General features: G+C 41.7%; 1 protein-coding gene and 1 non-coding gene across 8 annotated transcripts in view; both read left to right on the top strand.

Moving 5' to 3' along the window:
* The window catches only part of LOC126416736 (dystrobrevin beta), a 604,481-nt gene that overhangs the window by 27,009 nt on the left and 552,204 nt on the right, over positions 1–25,268 (top strand). The window lies entirely within an intron of this gene.
* On the top strand, positions 8,357–8,428 carry Trnai-aau (transfer RNA isoleucine (anticodon AAU)). Its single transcript has one exon. It is a non-coding gene; the product is annotated as a tRNA-Ile (tRNA).

Genomic DNA, 25,268 nt, shown 5'->3' with positions numbered 1-25,268 from the left:
GAAAACAAGGTGAAACTTTCACTTCATCACGTCTAATGATGACTGCAATAAAATTTATTACAGTCATCATTAGATGTTATGCAGTAAAAGTTGCCCCCCTGTGTTACCTACAAAAGGTTGACAAGGATCTCTCCCCAGTGCTGTTTGTTACAGGAAATGTGCACAACTGGCACAAGACTCTAATATTTCGCAGCACTGTTGCCCTTTTGTATGCCTCTGCTGGAGACTTTGGCATATTTTTAGATGTATCCCTTCTGATCCTTGTGCCCCTCCCTCCAGAAAAAAACCGTGTAGCCGCCCTTGCGTACAGGTGTCAACGGTATACAACATACCAGTGATGGGACAAAGAGACCACCCCCACTTGGCAGTCGCCCTGCCACTTTGGAACGTAAGGTTGCGGTCACAGTGCCCCGATATAGGTGGATTCCCACGCTGGCCATCATCGGCCGGAGACGGCCGATCTTTTCAAATCAGTACACCACGAAGTGCGCGGTCACACTGTAGCCGATTTTATCGCCCGAACGTACATACTTCGGACGACAATCGGTGAAATTGAAATAAGTTTGTTTTCTTCGGTCAAATAGAACAACGTTCTCGCACACGAAATATGGAGCATGAGGAACTGATTAGTTTAGTCCAAGAAAGAGAGAGTTTGTGGCATCCTGAGGATGAAAACATCATAATCGGGATATAGTTCGGAATCTATGGACTAAAATCGCAGATTTATTCGAAACCACAAATAGGCAAAAACTTTATTAGAAATTTTAGGCATAGATTACAACCTCAAAAAATGAAAGTTCAAGTGAATAGGGTGGCGTCTTCTATATGCTTATAGCTACTGTACCAAACTTTGAGGTTCGCCGATAACATTGTAATTCTGTCAGAGACAGCAAAGGACCTGGAAGAGCAGCTGAACGGAATGGACAGTATCGTGAAAGGAGGATATAAGATGCACATCAACAAAAGCAAAACGAGGATAATGGAATGTAGTCTAATTAAGTCGGGTGATGCTGAGGTAATTAGATTAGGAAATGAGACACTTGAAGTAGTAAAGGAGTTTTGCTATTTGGGGAGCAAAATAACTGATGGTGGTCGAAGTAGAGAGGATATAAAATGTAGACTGGCAATGGCAAGGAGAGCGTTTCTGAAGAAGAGAAATTTGTTAACATCCAGTATAGATCTAAGTATCAGGAAGTCGTTTCTGAAAGTATTTGCATGGAGTGTAGCCATGTATGGAAGTGAAACGTGGACTATAAATAGTTTAGACAAGCAGAGAATAGAAGCTTTCGAAATGTGGTGCTACAGAAGAATGCTGAAGATTAGATGGGTAGATCACATAACTATTGAGGTATTGAATAGAATTGGAGAGAACAGAAATTTGTGGCACAACTTGACTGGAAGAAGGGACCGGTTGGTAGGGCATATTCTGAGGCATCAAGGATCAGCAATTTAGTATTGGAGGGCAACGTGGAGGTTAATAGTCGTAGAGGGAGACCAAGAGATGAATATACCAAACAAATTCAGAAGGATGTAGGTTGCAGTAGGCACTGGGAGATGAAGCAGCTTGCACAGGATAGAGTAGCATGGAGAGCTGCATCACACCAGTCTCTGGACTGAAGACCGCAACAACTCCGAATTTTTTTGCCGTAGGTTGTCATTAGTTGTCTACAAATTGTTACTGCTTACTGGCATTTTATGGCAATAGGATGGTGATTCTGTTAATTTGAAATGGCTTGTAATGTTGTGTACAGTACGTATTTCCACTTTTATGTGTTTTGTTTTCAGAGTGTCTTATGCCAATCTTTATGCTTGTCTTTCACTCGAGTGCTAAATGACTGTCATTCAATGTTAATTGACGTACGTCTGCACAAGTTAAAATAAATACTGCGAAACAGTGTGTTTATAACTTGCTCTTGAAGGTCACCAGGGAATTACCTCCAGTTTCTCCCGTCATCTCATGTATTCGTAAAACTTGTCTGGTTATTCTGATAGCTGAGGACAGTCAGTAGTACTCGCCACGTTTTTTTACGAGACAAGGAAGCTCGTTCACATGCATTCTTTTACATGTCCGCCAGTTGCACCGCTGTTTGACGTGGGTCCTTTCTTGCCTGTTGCACGAAGTAGCGGTCATCTGCTGATACAGTTGACCGTGGTAGACGACCACCACCACCACCACCACCACCACCACCACCACCACCACCTGTCCATCGGGCAGCAGGCGTGGTTCGGAATCTCTTTCATGCGCGGGAACAACCCCGTGGGCCGTGAGCAATACTAAATTCCTGGTTTACAATCATCACGCTTCGACATTCTTCCAGGTTCCCGATGATTCTCCCTCCAAATGTTGCCTCCGAGCCAAGCTGTTATGAACACCGCAGCTGCTTGCTGATTGACTCACACTGTCTTTTCCCGTTCCTCCAACTGCCTCGCGTTGCGAGGCCAGCGCCACTTAGCGCTGTAGTCACACCGACCTCACGCCATGTGACGCCCAGCTTTCTGTGCGACTTGGAGACGTCTGGCAACATGCTCCCGCACTTGTTCTCACCCAATAGTTAGTGTGTGACTTCAGTTAGCTGGTCTTTGTTTTGCAGAGCAGTGTACGATTCAGCACGTAATCGAAAATGGTGCTTAACTATTTTCAGAAAGAAGCCGAATCCACTTTCGTTTGGCAATGTTTCTCGCGCACTATCACCTTAACATTTATAGCGTATATTAATCAATCTTGCGTCTGAGTAATGCACGGAGGATGAGGCGGAGGAGATTAGAGTTTAGCGTCCCGTCGACAACGATGTCATTAGAGACGGATTAGGGAAGGATGGGGAACGAGGTCGGCCGTGCCCTGTTTTAAAGGAACCATCCAGGCATTTGCATGAAGCGATCAGGATGGCCAGACGCGGGTTTGAACTGTAGTCCTCCCGAATGCGAGTCCAGTGTGCTGATCACTGCGCCACCTCTTTCCGTGAGTTATGCAGGGGCAACTTTAATGCCTCATTTTTTCGTAAGAATACAGTGTTGAATAACTTCTTTTAAATTCTCTCACCCACTCAGGGATTGTTTGTTTTGACACCTCTTAAAATAAAATCCCATAATTTTTCTGAGCGTTTCGTTGTTGGCATTCACCTGAAGTTCCGTCTGGCAAAAGCTGGGAAGTTTTCGCAGATTTGGTTATTCTTTTGATTGCTCATAATATTGCAGAAATTGCTGCCTAATAACAACTTTATTCGTATTGACAACTGATTATTAATCATGTGCTCTTTGCATCTTCTTCCTTGAGGGTCATAACAGAATCCTTCTGACGAGAGGACCGTACGAACTTCCCCTCACAGATGTGATTCATATTGTCAGGGTGTGTAGGGCACTACTTGGACTTAAGCATATGTAAATAGTAAGACGCAACTCTCAAACTTTTTCGAGAAAATGTGGTTTGAAACTTTCAGGCGCACTTGTATGCTGTGTGTGGCACTTGTATGCTGTGTGTGGACAGTAGTGTTCATGGGATTCATGGGATCCGCAGCCGAGAGGTTGAGCTCTTAGTTTCATAAGCGCGAGGTCTCTGGATCGAGCCTTGCTGGAGGTACTACCTTTTTCTGTTTTTCATTCCCACGTAATTGTAACAACAGATTTGTGTGATCAGCGAGAACCGTGGATGACTCTTAACAGCTTGCTCTAAGGCAGGTGTCTCCAAACTACTGACCGCGGGCAGAAACCGGCCCGCGTTAGCTGCCGGTCATCGCCGGTATCCGGCCCGCCAAATATTTGAGGTGGTACCTATCCTGCCAACAACTGAGTTTCGAGGCATATCGCGACCAATACACCGCGGCATTGTTGGAGCCTTATCTTTACAAAGCGGAAGGTTATGGTTAAACTTGTGGCTATCCAAAATAAACAGACCATTCTCTGTGCGATAGTTAAAAAAAAGGTTAACAGAGTATTTTGCCGAAAACATTTTAAGTAAAAAAATTCTTTGCATTTTATTCTACTCACGAGTCTGGTGCAAGTCTTTCAAATGGACGCCACTTCGGCGACTAGCCTTAGTAATCAATCATTATGGAAGATGCTTCTTAAGCGAGGTTTCACTTTCTTTTGATTACGTTGTAATATACATATAGCAAGTAAATCGTATAAAATATTTTTATGTAAAGGCAATTTAAAGAAAATACAATACCTAGTGTGCACAATGATATTGGATATTTTAGTTGTAACTCATGTATAAAAATGACTGCAATTAATTTATATCTTGAAAACACACAGTGTTAGAGTATTCACGTAAAGAAATTTAACATCTTAGTGATAATTAGTAACTTTTATGTAGCTGTAAGTGTTCTTTCATAATTACCTCCAGTTGTGGATCAAGTTTACTGGTAGAGATAATCATCAGAGACTTCAAATGCTCATCACTTAATTTTGATCTGTAAATACTTTTTGTATGTTTCATTTTGGAGAAAGTTTTTCACACAAATAAGTAGTGCCAAAAGCGGAAAAAAAAGCCACGGGCAAATTTATGTAAGTAAGTCGCTACATTGCAAATCAATAATTTCAAACTGAAGTTCTGCGGGTTACGCTTCTATATCGACGTCAAAGGAATTTTGAAATATCTTGATATCGTTTGAATTTGTATCGATATCTGAAAAACGTGATTCAAAATTAGTTTTTAAAGCACCCAAAGCTTCAATTGCGAAAGTTACAGGAAACTGACTCTCAGTTCGCTGACTGAATGTTTGGCATGTATTAAAATGCGTGAAGCATACTTTGTTCATCGGAGATTGAAACAAAGGACTTAACATGCGTATAAATCAGGCAGAAACTGGTTTTTACCTTGCAATTTTAAATTGTCATTTATATGTTAGGTCTGTATAAAATGCTAGTTCCATAACCACTCACCGTTCCGCAACTCAGACAGAGGGCGATTCCTATCTTTCAAAAAAATTTCAATTACTGTTCGGAGCTCAAAAAAACGGGTCAGAACTTTACCGCAGCAAATCCAGCACTGCAGTATAATATGGCAAGTCGCTTTATGTTGTATTCTTTGGAGACTGATCTTGCTTCATTGCAGAAATAAGACATTGGTTTGTTGCTTGACTCCACAACGAAATATTGAGATCCCCACTGCTCTTTAAAAATTCTACATTAACTGTCAACCTTTCGTTTCTTTTCCATATTTGTACAAACTTCACAAAAAATTGTAACCTGAAAATAAAATTGTGGTATTTAATACTAATAAAACTAGGGAGTAGTCTGCCTAAACAAAATGCAATGAATTTATTTTTAAGGTACTTTAATTACTAAATTAAGTACTCACAATTACACTGTAGTTCCACTAAAAAATACAGTGAAAAAATACTCAAGTCGTGCTATACGCATTTCGATTTTCATATTTTCCTTGTCTCTTCGAATTCAAACTTTGAATTGTCCCACACTTCGTCGTCTCACCTACTATTGCAGCGAATAAAACACTAAAAAACTCGTGAGACACTCGCAACATAGACACAATCACGCAACAGAACAGAGCTCTGGCACTGCTACTCGCTACAAGACTACATAACTAAACTTATTGTTGCGTCGCTTGCAATAACAATGCGTTGACGTACTCCACCTCTGTTACGTCTTGCAGTAATAGTGTTGTTAACAATGATTTTGAGATTTCGTTAACTTTGCAGGACGCTTTCGTGAAGAATGTGCAGTGACATACTTTTTTCTAGGCGAAATTCGCCAGAATAAAATACACCAGAATTTCGGTCAGGTACGTCCACCAATCAAAATTATGTAATTAAATGAAAATCGTAGTTCGTTTCAATGCTAGCTATTCCCACAACCTTACATTTTTGCGATTTCATCTTTCCTTTAGTCTTACATTATGGTGATCATGGAGTGCTTTAATCCCACTAAGTAGATCTTGGCCCTTATGACTTCGTGGAGGAGTCAATGTGGGCCGCGGACTAAAAAGTTTGGAGACCCCTGCTCTAAGGGATAACATCGCGCACTAATCTGAACGAAACGTGGCGGTAGTTATTGTTAGGTACGTGACCACGTTAATGTACATTGCGACCGGGTCCACGGTTCGCCTTGTCGACTGATACAGAAAACATGACTACTCAATTGTGTGGATTTCAAAAATGGCAGTCAAATGATCAGGGTGTCTTTGTCGTTACAGGATATACTATAATCTATAAATCAGAAACTATTAACAATCTAAATGTTTTGTTTTCTTGTCTAAGGCCTTTAATCAAATGTGAACGATTATATCTAATTGAAAAAGTTATAAAAAACTGTAAATGCTTGCAGCCGTGTAGATATTATTTTGTTTCTTTATTTGGTTGTATAGATGTGTTCCATGTTTGTTCTGTTGACACGTTCCACATCATAAGTTTATCGTGACTTTGACATATGGAACAAGTAACTGACAGTACACACCGAAGGTTCGTAGTTTTTATCTTATACATTGATCTTCCACTTTCATTGTCAGAAGAAGAAAAGTTTGCCCTTTTGCAGATGATACAAGCATAGGAACAAAAAGTAGCACCGGTCTCTTACTGAAAAGGCAACGAATGAAATATCAACATACGCTTCACTCAATTAGATTATGATTAAATTGTCACAAAAATCACTACAAGCAACTCAGTTGCTCTCTCTGCAAAAAAGTGTTTATACGAACAATAAAATACACACGCACTGCTATGTTTCTGGGGATGTAAATGAATCACAAATTCAAATGTGTAACTCTGAGACTTTTCTCTGACTTATAACCAGCAGTCAAAGAAGGAAGGAAGATTAAGAGTTCAACGTCCCGTCAACAGCGAGGTCATTAGAGATAGAGCCCAAGGTTGGATTAAGGAATGATTGGTTAGGAAATCGGCCGTGTCCGTTCCAAAGGAACCATCTCGCCATTTGCCTGGAGCTGTTAACGGAAATCACCGAAACCAAAATCTGGATGGCCGGACGAGGATTTGTACCGTTGTCCCTCCGAATGCGAGTCCACTGTGCTAACCACAGCGCCACCTCGCTCGATGTTGTGCAGTCACGTCCCACACACACAGACTGAGTTTGATTGCGTAATAATCATGTTTCCAATCGCAGATTCATACTGCATATGTAATCAGGATTTCAACTAAAGTAATCACGGGCCTATTGCTTGATTCGTTAAAAAAAGGTCGATAAAATTAATCTGTCTATTTATGCATTAATATCCGTTTTCTCTGGCCAACGGAAATCACCTATGAGTTGCCTAAGTAGAGCACCATCGAACGGTGGGAGAAGGGGCGGATCATTTTTCATGTTCACCGATCTGTTAAGGGCAGAGGGTACCATCTATCTCCATGATATTAAATTGACTGTTTTACATTGTGCCTCTTCTGAAGAAGTATTAGCAACATAACACTGACGTTTTTTCACGTGCATTTATTCTGTTTGCTAACAAGCTGACAATTTTTAAGGTCTAATACATTAAAATTGTAATTTTGAAAAATACAGTGAAAGTTGGGCCCATAGGGAAGAAGATACAAGAGAGTATGCTAAGATGGTAGGACATGTGCAGAGAAGACGGGAGTACTGCGTGGGGAGAAGAGTTGAAACCCTAAAAATCGAAGGATCAAGGAGAAGAGGAAGACCGAAACTGAGATGAAAAAACGTACTAGGGGACCTACGGGAGGAAGGATGGCTCAGAGAAGCAGCAGTGGGTAGGCATTTATGGAAGAGAAGGATCCAGCAAAGCAACGCCGACCCAACATGACGTGGGAAAAGGCTGAGATGATGATGATGATGATGATGATGATGATGATGATGATGATGATGATGATTTATTCACCCGTCTCAGGCATTCTTTTTTTAAAAGTCCATAGATTCTTTTATAATTAAACTAGAAAACTAATAAAATCAGTTCGTGCACTTGTACTAAGACAGTAGACTGTTAAAATTTCATTGTTCTGGGGTAAATGGTTTCAGAGAAGAGGTACATTAGGCTAGAAAAAATAAGTTACGGGAAATTGAGTTTGAAGTTTTATTGAACTTAAGTGTCTCCAGTACATTCCTAATATCACTCTTAATTTGAATTCACAGCTTCTTTCACTGCATTTGTCGTAGAGTCCCCTGCTACTGATTTGGAAGCTGCATGCAATAAAGAATTATATTTATGAATTTTTGTAGGAGATTATGGCAGGTTCATAATGCTGCATAAAGTTTTCCCTGCTGTTAACCTTTTCCAACAACACGTATGTCACACACACCGAATATTGTTTTAATATATGTGGCGTCTGTTCTTTCGGGTATGTCCGATATAATGGATTTAGTGTGTGGACATGTTGAGAATTTGGGTCTACGGGAGGCGTGCTGGTGTAGTTCGTGCAGCGGTGATGATCGCAGTTCCCGGATGGCTTAGTGGTCAGAGCATCTGCCTAATGAGCAAGAGACCCAGGTTCGAATCCTGATCCGGCATAAATTTTCAACTTCACCATTGAAGAATTCCACTGTTTTATGCAAATGAGTTTATGTAACGATAACTGTAGTAATCTGTGTAATTTAAGTTCATCCACTGTACGTCTGGGGCAGGGCTTACAGCCAGATGACATTTAGAACCATATATCGCGTCATGTACAACTTTACTGAAAACTTTCTGACGGCACCTTGCGGTACATAGCATGCGATAATGGTTGCTTTGTTGTGAGTCCAGTCTGCTCAGTAACACACTGCACGGACCCGCCAGTTTTGGATTATGGTAGGTAATCGGCTTCGAGATCAGGCTGTCGTGCTGACGAGAATTGGCACACGTTGGTAAGTCTGTACTGTGCGGACGTCCGGAACCCGCTTTATAGGTGTGAGGATGTTCCACAGTCCACTGTTGAAAGCCGCGACACGTAACCGATACATGGTGCGGACTTCTGAACACTTATCTAGAGTGACGAGGGCTCAATTATCAGAAATTCGCAGCTGCTCAAAGACGGCTTACCCACACATGGTACCTAACAACGATGATTATGACGTCATTTTACAAATGGTTTCATTACTTAGATGACATGTCGTGTCCTGTTAGAAAAATAATTGAACAGCCAGAAGTTGAATTGAGGACGGTTAAAAATGCCATGATGCATTGCTTACCATTAAAATTGCAGCACCATGAAATCAGGATCACAGGATAGTGTGTTTACGAAAAGGAAAGGAGAGGGCGGCTCCTTTGATTTGTATGAAGTAAAGCGTTGCGCTCGACGCTATGTAGAAACGATAGCTGCTTACAACTACGGCTCGAAATGAACATTATTACGAGACAACTAATCTAACCGACTAATGGAAACTTTTACTGATGGAAGCGCTACTGCAACAAGTTGTGATAAATCTGTTGTTAAAAACTTACCACATGAGCTTTCGGATTCATTACTGCTCACGTGTGCAAGCAGTTAACTGCTATTAGCTTCAGTTGATAATGAAGCTACTTTGTTTTGTAAATATCGGTTTTTTCCTTGCAGCAGGTTTGTATTACTTAATTTTTTATTTTCTGGCGCTGTTCGCTGATACATCAACGTCACTTTCACCAGAAACAGCGAAACAGCTGTTGTGAGACACTGTACAGGTGTTGGTGTTTGTACCGGTATTGGAATTTTTATTCCTGTTTTCAACCTAACTCACTGTATTGGTATCACTCTAAATGAAGACAGTAGGCTGCATTAAAATTTAATTTCTACAAATGTTTTTAATTAGGCCCAGTTCTGTAAGTTGACTGTAACGCATTGTGAATCATTAATTTAAGTCGTGAAGAAACTGTTGTCAAGCTTTATCCTAAATACAAGATGTGTTTGAGCATTTTGATCTTGTAACTGTTCGTGCAGAATATCATCATTTTCTTCCGGCAGTAAGTAGAACGGTAAATAGCGACCGTTAATGGGAGGAAAGTGCGTGTAGCGGCACAAACTGCTCTCGACTGAGCTGCAGCTTAATTGCACGTGGCGCACTTGGGCAGCGCGTTCTTGTGAAATACTTTAATTTTTATTTTCTCCATACTGTAGCAAAATACGGCTTTAGTTACAACTCTAAAACAATATGTTGGCTCCATTTCGTACACAGCAATGTATAGCCTAAAATGAATCTAACATAAAGTAGACAGCGACCACAGTTTCCACTGCAAACCCTTAGAATTTTACGCTACCGAGTACTAGGAAATTATCACAGTACCTAGGCCCAATATTGAGAAAGACGGCACTTCATAATCAAACCGTGATACAGGATACGAAACACATTAATTTTGTGTGGCAGTTACTTCCCTCAGAATCGACTGAGAAGTATTGTATACAATAGTGTAGAAAAAGCGCAAAAGCAAAACACGTTTTCAATTTTTTAAAGGTTTTTACAATGTAATGAGCTTTTATTGTTCACAGTAAGAAAATCGGAAACTCATTTTTGTCATGTACCGCTATCAGCCACCTCCTAGAAACCACTCGTTACTTTCCTGTGTGATCTTCTCTCTTACTATATTTCTAACTTCTGCAGTATATCAAACAATTGTTTACCTGTAGGTAAGCCCATCAGCTGAAATACACAATTAGTAAAATAAACAAAAAGTATCTGTTCATCTTTGGCTGGCTTCAAACACAGCTATTTACTCTGTTTCAATATGACAGACTCAACGGATGCGCACTAAATTTTGGCGCATGAATTCCAGCCGAAGTTCCCTTTTGTATACTCCCTATTCCGTGGCAGCATGCAGAAACCTTCAAATTGCCTTAGTGTCCTATGCGCTTGAAATATGCAAATGGTAAGCATTTCAGTGCAACTACACGAAGTAGGCGGGAATAACGCCATCTAAATTCTGTATAGAAGGAACGGCTGCAATGCTGGTTTCTAACCTAGAAATTGCATATGAATGCTGGTTGTTTGTGAGAAGATCGTGTTACGTTTCGTGAAAGCAGGATCGTCTTCCAGCACGTGGTGGAATTTGACAGCATCAGGGTCGTGGCCCATCGAGACTGCGATTTTATTGTACCGTGATACTGCTGGTCACGTTCTTCGGGATCTCACGACTGGCATGGGGATATGGAAGCTCGGATTCAGCAGGGCCATACTTATGCCACGCAGGATATCGGTGACCCAGAGTGACTAGCGCTTGAGAGAGTACAGACTCGTTTGTCACTCGGTCAGGCAGGATCATGTAGCTCTGTGACATACCTTTAACCAGGAAATTATCCTGCCTGCAGCAAAACAAGTCTCGACATAGACTGTGCAATGATGTCTGGAACACTGTGGATTGTCAGCATTGCTGCAATTGCAGTTCCCCTTGACGCACATGCCATTGGAGGGTCACCACATTTTTTTCAGTCACGGTTGTGCGTACAATATAAGGCTGTACATATCCGTGCGTGGAGGCCCAGAGAAGGCCATTTCCATATTGCATTTTTCATCATACGGGCTCAGTATTCCATTGAACGGTTTGGGGTGCCTTTGCAGGGTGTCCAGCCGACCTTGAAAGCATGAAAAGCTGGAAAAAGCCGGAAAATTTCATAATCTGGGATAAATCGGGAAAAACCCTTGAATTTAATTTAAAACCTCAATTTTTTTTAATTTCTTCGGTACCCTGCCCATATTGATATATTATCAGTTTAAACTGTCTGATATTTCAAATAGATTAGAATATTCAAAGGGGAATCTAATGTTGTACGCATAATATCCGTTGGTTGTCAAATATTTCTCAATGATTCGTAAGTGTTTTATACTCGTCGAGCTGTCGCATGAGGCGGGGATCCGAGGAAGCGGATTGGTGCTACCGTGTGAGATGTGGGGAGAGACGGGAGAGTTAATTGCCTCGAGGTCTAGCATAAAGTACAGATCAGCTACTATGCAAAAAAAAAAACACGGAAGTAATAAGTTTTGTAAAAGCGTTGTATAGAGAAGTACATACTCAGTTTACTACAATGTTCAAAATTATGTAATGCTGTAACGCTTACTATATCAACTCTTAGATCGTTATAGTTGGCAGCAGTCGAAAACAAGACATCATAGTTACAAAGAGTAATTATTGTACCAATATGTATCGAACAGATCTATGGGGCTGAACGAGTGCTCGACGTGGCAGACTGACATAATATTATGAACGAAGTAGTTAAAGCTAGCCGTCGGTTTTACCGTGGGATGATTAGCTATCTGATGTTCATAGATTTGTAGCTTGTGAATGCTTGCTCGGCCATTTCGTCGAGCGGAGTGCAAAAACCTGTAGTAATATTGTTGCAACACAGTTACCGAAGGAGACGAATGAATTTTAGACATTTGTAATTGCCTCATGTTACAGCATTGCTGAGTGGTCAGCGTGACAGACTGTCAATCCTAAGGGCCCGGGTTCGATTCCCGGCTGGGTCGGAGATTTTCTCCGCTCAGGGACTGGGTGTTGTGTTGTCCTAATCATCATCATTTCATCCCCATCGACGCGCAGGTCGCCGAAGTGGCGTCAAATCGAAAGACCTGCACCAGGCGAACGGTCTACCCGACGGGAGGCCCTAGCCACACGACATTTTTTTTTATCGGTATTAAGTAAATATTCACCATTTTCTAAAATGTAGGCTTTTCTGTAAGCTCCGAACTTACAGATGAAAATTAAACAGAAGAGAGACTTATTGCTCAAAGATACTTGCATGACGCAATGCAGGACGCAAATGGAGTTGACGATTTCAACATCGACAAAAATCTTGTACACTGTTTTCTCAATGCACATTCTTTGAACAAAGTCGATGTGAAACATAAAGTGAAGAAGGTGAAAGAGAAAAGGAACAAACGAGTGCAAGCTGTAATCAGATAATTAGAAACAAAAAGAGCACATATGTCTAGAGTGAATCCTCAAAGAATAGATAGAAAATTTAAATAAAAGATTTATTCATTTTTATCATGACTTCGTTCTCTTGAATCGACAAGGTACAATGTATATATGTTTGTAAAACAGAATTTGTATTTTTTATTTTTGTATTGTTTATTGTCTGTAAATCAAAATATAGTATTTAATATTTTAAAAATATTTTAGTTCGTATCTTTGATTTGTACTAATAAATAATTAATACGTAATTAATTATGCGTGTTCTAATAATTATCAATTTGAAGTTTGGAGAAAGGGTGTTTGTCTCTGATTCAAGTAAAAGGTAACTGAGAATAAAATGTCTTGAAATGCTGGATAAACCTTGAATTTGAAAATATCAATCGCTGGACGCCTTGCTTTGGATCCACAACATGATTGACATTCGCATAGCTACTAATTTTAGTGTGTTGAGACTGTTGGTTATACACTGTCCTCAGGGTCTCCATGATATTATCATCTGACGAGATAACACGAGACCTGTCTTGATACGGAGGGTGTTAAGAGTGTCCCTCTGTCCTGTACGTGTACCAAACATCGCCCCCAATAGAAACATCAGGCTATTAGTTGCTGAGTGACTAGCACACCACCGCTATCCATTACGATCGACGTACTGTGGCATAGGGTTAAAGAAGCAAGGAATGACCTACCGACGTCTGTCATCTAACCCAGGTTCGGCTCGACGCCCAGTCGGGTTAGAGCTATTTTTGCTGCTAGAGGTGACAGCTGTGTGTGCTAAATTGCGCGTTTGTATTTACCATTATCCTTCCTACCACACTGTATATGAACAGTAAGTGAAATTTGGTTATTATTTGTCCGTCCTAATCCTGAAATTTTAATGACGGGTAGTGTATTTCGCATACCCCCTTACGAAATGTGTGGCAGCAGAAGAGACGTCTGAATAAAAACTGATGCCTTAAAATTTAAAATCTAGTAACATCTGTCGAGAATAATGTACATAGTTACAATTCTTGCCGAGCCTGTACGTATTACGAGTATATTGTTTGGGCATGACCAATTAAAACTACTTCATTGACAAAAAAACGGATGGTTGAAAGTAAGCAATAATCGGTATACAGATAAAGCCAAAAACCATATTATATTATAGCCGTAGAAAACAAAAATTTATAGCCTTTATAGAAAAATATCCAGCACGATCAGTGATATGTCAAAAACAATTTTTAGAACAAGTATCATGTAGTTCTTCTTCTTGAGTGTGATGTCCTCAGCGATCACAAAAAAGGTTAACAGCAAACGACGTTAAGTAGACGTTAAGGTGCGTTTACACTGCCATTTGTATCGGCACATGTATGAGATACATGTATATGCGACTTTGCGACATGTATCGCGACTTGTATGAGTTGACAAGTATCAACCTCATACATGTATGAGCGTGCGTTTACACTGATTGATATGTATCACTGTGCGATAGCTTTCGACGACGATTTGGAAGATTTCACATTTTTATGTGCTGGTACACTTGCTTTTTTGGAAGATGATAGGAAGAAAAGGCGGAGGAAGCGTAGATGGTGGCAGGGAGAGTTTCTCGCGAATTAACGCTAAAGGATGGCGCATATTTTAGAAATTATGTTAGGATGAGTATGGAGGATTTCCGCGGTTTGTTATCACTTGTGGCTCCTCTTGTGTCCAAAACCAACACAAACTTTCGGGAAGCGATTCCACCAGAGGATCAGTTGGCAGTAACACTCCGTTTTTTGGCCACTGGGAATTCCTCTTGAAACGAAGATTTCATTACAAAACATTTGCATTGTCGCACGATTGCTAATGCCAACGTCTCACACACGATTGTCGGCATCCGTTGTCAACATTATCACGCGAGGCCGCCGGAATAATAGCAAAAAATTGATATACGTGCCAGATGCATCAAAAAATTGTAGAATGTATTACATACCGTTATATATATAAAACTTTTACCTTCACGTCTTGGAATAAAACTTGCACAATGGCCTCGCAAACACGAAGAATAATGTTGCATACGGCACTTTTTGATGTTCTATGCAGATACATTAACGTCGAAACGATAGTCGGCACCTCCAAAACTCAAACAGCCGCCAGAGAGCCTGGTACTACGCATGCGCTAATCGTCAAAATAAGCGGCAGGTGACAAGACGACAGGAAATGATAGTACTGCGCATGCGCGAGTTCTTCAAATGTCGCTCATACATGTCGCGTATATGGTCAAAAAGCGATATACAAAATGTATACGCGACATGTATGAGCTGGAGGGTCCGCATACAAGTTCCGTGAATTTTTGTATGAGGTGATATATTGCGACATGTGAAATTGACATGTCGCTCATACATGTCGCGATACATGTATCCCAGTGTAAACGTACCTTTACGCGACACGGTAAACAGAGCATTTAGCAACAAAATTCTACAAAGCAAAGATAATCAAATATGGCCATACGACTGTAAATCGTGGACTATGTTGAAACAATGTAGGCAAGAAAAGTCAGTCGAGACGAATTTTTTTAAAGAGTGGAGCATATGTTTTTGATGACCAAATAGCAAATAACGGTATGAAGGATTGATAAAAAAAATTTGTCCGAAATGAGAACCAAAACGTAATGAAAGTTGGACTGAGAATAGATACAAATCAAGTTGTAACATGCAAACGATGCGGTAGAAGCGCTGATGAGACTACGAAAAGATGGCTAAAATAAAGACGGAACAGGCTTTTTTTACCTTAATCTCTAAAGCGAAGCCTCGTGTACCTGTGATAATATTTTTGTTGACTTTCATTATGTTGGCGTGTATGGTTTAGGTGACTCTTTAAAATGTGTCTTAAATGTCGCTTTGATGTATATCTTACAAAGTTTACACACACTCATAACATTTCAGTACAGATAGTAGGACCAGGACCCTGCTGTCGAGCGATTCCACATATCATCATCATCATCATCATCACATTATTATAAAATTGTCTTAACTTAAGGCTGAGAACGCATCATGTTGTCAATCTAAAGAGTAAAAAGGAATAAAAAGAGAACCGTTCGCCGCAGTTTCAAAAATTGACGCGCAAGGCAGTCGTGAAACAAAAAATTCTCTGGAAGGGAGAAACATCGCATCATTCTCACTAAAATGCAAATTATTGAGAGCTTATTATCTCACGGTCATTGCCTATCGGCGTTCCAGCAGATACAAAAATTTTAGTATGCGGAGCATATTCCGTCAGCGACTAATTGAAATTTGGAATAGAAAGCACAAAGTTTTACATTTTCCAGTGTACAATTCCTGGAAGCAGGCGGCTGAAGCCAAAATTCACTGTTCGATTTCCGGTGCGGAACGCAGTTTTTAATTACCCGCAGTCGGTCGGATGTAGCAGTTATTTCACGAGTTATTTCCGCATATCGCGTTGTGTGTAATGAATTTGCTGACTGTAATGCGACTGCTGACGAATAATGTTTCGCCGCCTGAACGTAAACGCGTGTCTACACTTTGAAAGATTTGTGACTAGAAATACTATACTAGTTGGTAAAATACCTATTAAAGTTTGGTACGAAATGTAAACGGTTCCGATTCGTCCACATGGCACTCCTTTTCCACGACTCCACTCAGTGTCCTCAAATGACAAACTCAAATAGCAACAGTGAACTACAAATAAAAAATGACAATCGATAAATCGTCCCATAGCAACAGGAATACCAACATGCAAAACAAAAACGTTACGAAGTTGTGCACCAGCCTGGTTCTACAAACCTAGGCGGGCATACCACCATAACATCGGTCCCGATTCCTGTGTCTCATTCTGTTTGCGGGATTCCAAGTAATGATGCGAGCATTAGGTGATGAATTAAGTGGACTGCGACGTAAGGATGTAAACAGGGTGTCACGTGAAGTTTGGATCGGTTTGAGGAGCGTGCACGGATAGCCGAAGTGCTTAATCCGACTGCTCACGACAAGCGGGAAATCCGGGCTAGAGTCCGGATCTAGCACAGATTTTCATATGCCGCTATCGGAGAGTAGAAATACACTTACTACAGTTGCTGTCAATATTAACTTGACACACAATCAGTGTGTGTTCCACCTTTTCTTGGTGGTGATCACGTTTACGCCCGTTGAGTGGCTTTCGGTGCTGGCAAACATTGCTCCTGCTTCCATACGTAGAGAGAAAGAAACCCAGGACATAGTAGAAAAAATTGAAGCAAACCCAAGGCTAGCCGTACATGCCGACATGGGAGGACGCACGAGACTCAAGTCCAGGAAACCTATCGTCTGGAGCAGAACATTGGGCACAGAGGGTCGCGATGCTGAATGGAAGAATGCATGGCAGGATCTGAGAAGAGGCGTCGTGGACAAACCATCACATAATCCACGACCCAACCAAAAGGGTTGAAGGCTTCAATCTCAACAGGAAACACTGGTCGGCTCTAAACAGGTTTCGGACAGGAGTTGGACGATGCAGACAGTAAACAACCAAATGGGGCTATACAGGCGATTCGTGTTGTGACTGGCGAGGTACAAACAATGGACCATCTTCTGGTTTGTGACATTCATGGTTTCAGAGATGGCTCTCTGATATCGCTCCACAAGTTAACGGACATTGCCAGGAAATGGCTCCATTATCTTAATGTTACTGTGTAACTAATTGTCTTAAATTTGTGATTTGTGTTCTATTTAATGTAGTTTCCGTGACATAATTGTATTGTAATAACTGATATAATTTGTTTCCACATTGTAAGTTCCAAACGTTTATCGAGATTTATATTAATCTTATCTGTTGTTTGTAAAATGTATCTGGCAGGTCGAACGAGAAATAAATAAGTTGGTGTCAAGGAATTCACAGTCAGCGAATAAATTTCGATGGATGACGTAATTGTCGTAACATCGTCCGCCGACGTGCACGAGTTTGGTGGTGTTTTTTCGCGCGCTGGCTGACAGTAAGAGCGCTCCCGAGTGAAGCTCCGCAGACGCGACCGCAAGCAGTGCGGCGTGGATGGGCGTGCCCCGGCCGAGTGCTGGCAGCTCGCCACGGCGGCGCGCGCGCAGTCTGTCTGCGGTCTGCTCAGAGCTCCGCCACTCCCAGAATAAGCGAGGCGGCAGCCCCGGCACCACTCGTGCCTGTCTCCTTCCGCTGGCGTTGGCCGGCGCGTCAGATGGCACTCCAGATATGTGCCGGCGTTAACCGTTGTGGACTGCCTGCTGGATGAAAGCAAGGCCAGGACGGAACGGCGCAGCTGTCTGCTGACCAGTGCACGTATCGAAGCCCCCCCAAGTAAAATAGCACAAGACGAAAATCAAAAACTATACTCCGATTAAAATTACTTGGAAGTTGGCATTTCAGAGCGCTCGACGTCACAGCCGTTGCCGAACTGCCACAGCATTTGATCAGTTCACTTCCAATTTCTTGACCTGCTTCCCTTCGTGATGTGTTTACATCCCCAGTCCTGGGTTTGGCCCTGTTAATTTCGCGTTTCATCGCACATGATAACACCACCCACACACACACACACACACACACACACACACACACACACACACACACACGCCCGCGGTACTAACGAAATACACGTTTCGTACACAGCACTAACCAAACGCCACTGGATCCTCCCGCACAAGAAGCGATTCGGCGTCATATACAGGGTGGTCCATTGATCGTGACCGGGCCAAATATCTCACGAAATAAGCGTCAAACGAAAAAACTACAAATAACGAAACTTGTCTAGCTGGAAGGGGGAAACCAGATGGCGCTATGGTTCGTCCTCTGGATGGCGCTGCCATAGGTCCAACGGATATCAACAGCGTTTTTTTTTTAAAAAGGAACCCCCATTTTTTATTACATATTCGTGTAGTACGTAAAGATGGTTGAAATGGCTCTAAGCACTATGGGACTTCACATCTGGGGTCATCAGTCCCCTAGACTTAGAACTACTTAAACCAACCTAACCTAAGGACATCACACACACCCATGCCCGAGGCAGCAGCGACCGAAGCAGCAGCGCGGTTCCGGACTGAAGCGCCTAGAACCGCTCGGCCACAGCGGCCGGCGTGCTAAATTGGTTAGTGGAGTATTCTGTTAACTCTGAGGCCAAACCCTATTCCTTGCATTTGTATACAGGGATTAACTAACTTAACTTCCAGTTCACTCTAGAGGGCAAACGGCTACCCACTTTGCTGAAGTTCACATTGCCGGCAGTACGTAAAGAAATATGAATGTTTTAGTTGGACCACTTTTTTCGCTTTGTGATAGATGGCGCTGTAATAGTCACAAACTTATGGCTCACAATTTTAGACGAACAGTTGGTAACAGGAAGGTTTTTTAAATTACAATACAGAACGTAGGGTACGTTTGAACATATTTAGGTTGTTTCAATGTGACACATGTACCTTTGTGAATTTATCAATTCTGAGAACGCATGCTGTTACAGTGTGATTACCTGTAAATACCACATTAATGCAGTAAATGCTCAAAATGATGTCCGTCAACCTCAGTGCGTTTGGCAATACGTGTAACGACATTCCTCTCAACAGCGAGTAGTTCGCCTTCCGTAATGTTCGCACATGCATTGACAATGCGCTGACGCATGTTGTCAGGCGTTGTCGGTGCATCACGATAGCAAATATCCATCAATGTTCCCCACAGAAAGAAATCCGCGGACGTCAGATCCGGTGAACGTGCGGGCCATGGTATGGTGCTTCGACGACCAATCCACCTGCCATGAAATATGATATTAAATACCACTTCAACTGCACGAGCGCTATGTGCCAGACATCCATTATGTTGGAAGTACATCGCCATTCTGTCACGCAGTGAAACATCTTGTAGTAACATCAGTAGAACATTACGTAGGGAATCAGCATACATTGCACCATTTACATTGCCATCGATAAAATAGGGGCCAATTATCCTCCCATAATGCCGCACCATACATTAACCCGCCAAGGTCGCTGATGTTCCACTTGTCGCAGCCATCGTGGATTTTCCGTTGCCCAACAGTGCATATTATGCCGGTTTACGTTACCGCTGTTGGTTAATGACGCTTCATCGCTAAATAGAACGCGTGCAAAAAATCTGTCATCGTCCCGTAATTTCTCTTGCGCCCAGTGGCAGAACTGTACACGACGTTCAAAGTCCTCGCTATGCAATTCCTGGCGCATAGAAGTATGGTACGGGTGCAATCGATGTTGATGTAGCATTCTCAACACAGACGTTTTTGAGATTCCCGATTCTCGCGCAATTTGTCTGCTACTGATGTGCGGAATAGCCGCGACAGCAGCTAAAACACCTACTTGGGCATGATTTGTTGCAGGTCGTGATTGACATTTCACATGTGGCTGAACACTTCCTGTTTCCTTAAATAACGTAACTATCCGGCGGACGGTCAGGACACTTGGATGATGTCGTCCAGGATACCGAGCAGCATACATAGCACACGCTCGTTGGGCATTTTGATCACAATTGCCATACACGATATCGACCTTTTTCGCAATTGGTAAACGGTCCATTTTAACACAGGTAGTGTATCACGAAGCAAATTCCGCAGTGGCGGAATGTTGCGTGATACCACGTACTTATGCGTTTGCGACTATTACAGCGCCATCTATCAGAAATCGAAAAAAATGGTCCGATTAAAACATTCATATTTCTTTACGTCCTACACGAATATGTAATAAAAAATGGCGGTTCACATTAAAAAAAAAACCGCAGTTGATATCCGTTTGACCTATGGCAGCGCCATCTAGCGGGCCAACCATAGCGCCATCTGGTTTCCCCCTTCAAGCTAGACAAGTTTCGTTCTTTGTAGTTCTTTGATTTGTCGCTTATTTCGTGAGATATTTGGCCCGGTCACTATCAATGGACGACCCTGTATGCAGCTGTTATACACAGAGGCGACAAGTCATGGGATGCATCCAGATATCGTGTCGGACTTCCTCCGGTGTATATGTACATGAAAATTACATAAAAAATCTGTCTTGCTGCACTGTATTCACGCCGAGTGCATATTAATGATACCGACCAGTTCAAATAATTATATGCTCCCCGACGTGTGCGAGCACAGCTACCCGTAGTTGCACACCAATGGCTGTCCTTGTACGAATTATAGTTACAGTCAATGCGCAGCAATAGCTTCTCCGCTAAAGTTTCCAGTTTACGTAAGCTTATTAGTTCGAATCGGTACAATAACTGTCTACCGCGACAAAGAATATTTATGCATTATGCGCTCCGTTATTAATCTAAGTCGCCGCACAAATAAATACTTCATAAACACACAATATTGAACGGTTTGAAAGAAATGTCACACAGCAAATCCACATTATGATGGTTTATTCCATACTATTCACGTCCTATCATTGTATTAAGGAAGTAACTTTTCCCTAAGCTGGGGGGAATTAGTCACGTAAGTTTCAGTCAAAGAGTTTGTGACTAGATCCAAATTCCATTTGCTACTTTAACGAAACTTCAGTACTGTCTCTCAATTCAATACCAATGTTCACTTCCTATGTCGGTAAATTGCTAACAGTCTATTACTTTGGGGCAAAGATCAGTCTTCCCTGTATAAGAACCAATTAAGACAAGTTCGGGTCTTTTCCTCTCTTGGCTTTACGTAATGATATATAGGGGTAATGCAGGAGTAGGTTTAATAATGAATAGGAAAATAGGAATGCGGGTAAGCTACTACAAACAGCATAGTGAACGCATTATTGTGGCCAAGATAGATACGAAGCCCACACCTACTACAGTAGTACAAGTTTATATGCCAACTAGCTCTGCAGATGACGAAGAAATTGAAGAAATGTATGATGAAATAAAAGAAATTATTCAGGCAGTGAAGGGAGACGATAATTTAATAGTCATGGGTGACTGGAATTCGAGTGTAGGAAAAGGGAGAGAAGGAAACATAGTAGGTGAATATGGATTGGGGGACAGAAATGAAAGAGGAAGCCGCCTGGTAGAATTTTGCACAGAGCACAACATAATCATAGCTAACACTTGGTTTAAGACTCATGAAAGAAGGTTGTATACATGGAAGAACCCTGGAGATACTAAAAGGTATCAGATAGATTATATAATGGTAAGACAGAGATTTAGGAACCAGGTTTTAAATTGTAAGACATTTCCAGGGGCAGATGTGGACTCTGACCACAATCTATTGGTTATGACCTGTAGATTAAAACTGAAGAAACTGCAAAAAGGTGGGAATTTAAGGAGATGGGACCTGGATAAACTAAAAGAACCAGATGTTGTACAGAGATTCAGGGAGAGCATAAGGGAGCAATTGACAGGAATGGGGGAAAGAAATACAGTAGAAGAAGAATGGGTAGCTTTGAGGGATGAAGTAGTGAAGGCAGCAGAGGATCAAGTAGGTAAAAAGACGAGGGCTAGTAGAAATCCTTGGGTAACAGAAGAAATATTGAATTTAATTGATGAAAGGAGAAAATATAAAAATGCAGTAAGTGAAACAGGCAAAAAGGAATACAAACGTCTCAAAAATGAGATCGACAGGAAGTGCAAAATGGCTAAGCAGGGATGGCTAGAGGACAAATGTAAGGATGTAGAGGCCTATCTCACTAGGGGTAAGATAGATATCGCCTACAGGAGAATTAAAGAGACCTTCGGAGATAAGAGAACAACTTGTATGAATGTCAAGAGCTCAGATGGAAACCCAGTTCTAAGCAAAGAAGGGAAAGCAGAAAGGTGGAAGGAGTATATAGAGGGTCTATACAAGGGCAATGTACTTGAGGACAATATTATGGAAATGGAAGAGGATGTAGATGAAGATGAAATGGGAGATAAGATACTGCGTGAAGAGTTTGACAGAGCACTGAAAGACCTGAGTCGAAACAAGGCCCCCGGAGTAGACAATATTCCATTGGAATTACTGACGGCCGTGGGAGAGCCAGTCCTGACAAAACTCTACCATCTGGTGAGCAAGATGTATGAAACAGGCGAAATACCCTCAGACTTCAAGAAGAATATAATTATTCCAATCCCAAAGAAAGCAGGTGTTGACAGATGTGAAAATTACCGAACTATTAGTTTAATAAGTCACAGCTGCAAAATACTAACACGAATTCTTTACAGACGAATGGAAAAACTGGTAGAAGCCGACCTCGGGGAAGATCAGTTTGGATTCCGTAGAAACACTGGAACACGTGAGGCAATACTGACCTTACGACTTATCTTAGAAGAAAGATTAAGGAAAGGCAAACCTACGCTTCTAGCATTTGTAGACTTAGAGAAAGCTTTTGACAATGTTGACTGGAATACTCTCTTTCAAATTCTAAAGGTGGCAGGGGTAAAATACAGGGAGCGAAAGCCTATTTACAATTTGTACAGAAACCAGATGGCAGTTCTAAGAGTCGAGGGACATGAAAGGGAAGCAGTGGTTGGGAAGGAAGTAAGACAGGGTTGTAGCCTCTCCCCGATGTTGTTCAATCTGTATATTGAGCAAGCAGTAAAGGAAACAAAAGAAAAATTTGGAGTAGGTATTAAAATTCATGGAGAAGAAATAAAAACTTTGAGGTTCGCCGATGACATTGTAATTCTGTCAGAGACAGCAAAGGACTTGGAAGAGCAGTTGAATGGAATGGACAGTGTCTTGAAAGGAGGATATAAGATGAACATCAACAAAAGCAAAACAAGGATAATGGAATGTAGTCTAATTAAGTCGGGTGATGCTGAGGGAATTAGATTAGGAAATGAGGCACTTAAAGTAGTAAAGGAGTTTTGGTACTTGGGGAGCAAAATAACTGATGATGGTCGAAGTAGAGAGGATATAAAATGTAGGCTGGCAATGGCAAGGAAAGCGTTTCTGAAGAAGAGAAATTTGTTAACATCCAGTATTGATTTAAGTGTCAGGAAGCCATTTCTGAAAGTATTCGTATGGAGTGTTGCCATGTATGGAAGTGAAACATGGACGATAAATAGTTTGGACAAGAAGAGAATAGAAGCTTTCGAAATGTGGTGCTACAGAAGAATGCTGAAGATTAGATGGGTAGATCACATAACTAATGAGGAAGTATTGAATAGGATTGGGGAGAAGAGAAGTTTGTGGCACAACTTGACCAGAAGAAGAGATCGGTTGGTAGGACATGTTCTGGGGCATCAAGGGATCACCAATTTAGTATTGGAGGGCAGCGTGGAGGGTAAAAATCGTAGAGGGAGACCAAGAGATGAATACACTAAGCAGATTCAGAAAGATGTAGGTTGCAGTAGGTACTGGGAGATGAAAAAGCTTGCACAGGATAGAGTAGCATGGAGAGCTGCATCAAACCAGTCTCAGGACTGAAGACCACAACAACAACAACATACTCAAGGTTGCTGATCTACCTATTTCAAGTTTGATTCCTAGCAGATCGCAAAATTTCCAAAAATGCACAAAAACAATCTCGTCGCGCCTACGTACAAGAGCATACGTTGAGATACGACCTGATCCAGCAAGCGCTAGCAGCACATTAACAATGTATGATTTTTTCCTTCTGTGTTACGCAGTGTCCTCAAAGAGTACTCACACAGAGTATTCTTTGAGTTCACTCGTTTTATTCCGTGATCTATAAGTGCACTACTTTGTGATCTATTATTTTAATTTGAAACTAATGGATTCTATTTCTTTTCTTTCCCTTTTCAATACATTAAGTCACTTTATACTAGATTTCTTTTCTATGTACTTGCCACTATTCCAGTGGGCCTTGAAATGTGGATCTTGGATTTTGGGGCTTTTATTGGGTTTTGGGTACTATTTTATATTTTCAATTTTGCGTCCAAAGGAAGCGGCGTTACACTCTGTAGTCGTCCATAACAGCATGATTTTGTGCACAAACTGACCTCTCGACTACGTCCCCGAAATGTTCGATGGGATTCATGTCGGGCGACCTGGACTGCGAGATCATTCGCTAGAATTGTCCAAAATGTTCTTCAAACCAGCCGCCAACAATTGTGGGCCAGTGACGTATTTGGATTTGGGACATGAAGTCCTCTAATGACTGACCTCCAGGTAGCCGAACATAACTGTTCTCAGTTAATGATCAGCTGGACCAGAGGACCCAATCCTCTCCATGTGAACACAGCCCACACCATTATCGAGGCACCATTAGCTTTCACAATGCCTTGGTGACAACTTGGGACCATGACATCGTGGGGTCTGCGCCACACTCGAACCCTAGCATCAGCTGTTACCAACTGAAGTAGGGATTCATCTGACCAGGCCACGGTTTTCCAGCCGTCTGGGGTCTAACCAATGTGGTCATGAGTCCAGGAGAGACTTTGCAAACGATATCGTGCTGCTAACAAAGCCACTCGCATCGGCGGCATGCTGCCATAGTCCATTAACCCCGAATTTCCCCCCACTGTCCTAACATACACATTCTTCGTTCATCCCACATTGATCTTTGCGGTTATTTCAGCCAGTGTTGCTTGTCTTTTAGCGCTGACAACTCTACACAAACGCCGCAGTTCAGTCATTTGTCACTTAAAATGAGCTGGCGACAGA

The sequence above is a fragment of the Schistocerca serialis genome, chromosome 8 (assembly GCF_023864345.2).
Source record: "Schistocerca serialis cubense isolate TAMUIC-IGC-003099 chromosome 8, iqSchSeri2.2, whole genome shotgun sequence".
NCBI lineage: Eukaryota > Metazoa > Arthropoda > Insecta > Orthoptera > Acrididae > Schistocerca > Schistocerca serialis.
Note: the sequence above shows the minus strand (reverse complement) of the source record. Positions and strands in the feature narration are given on the sequence as shown.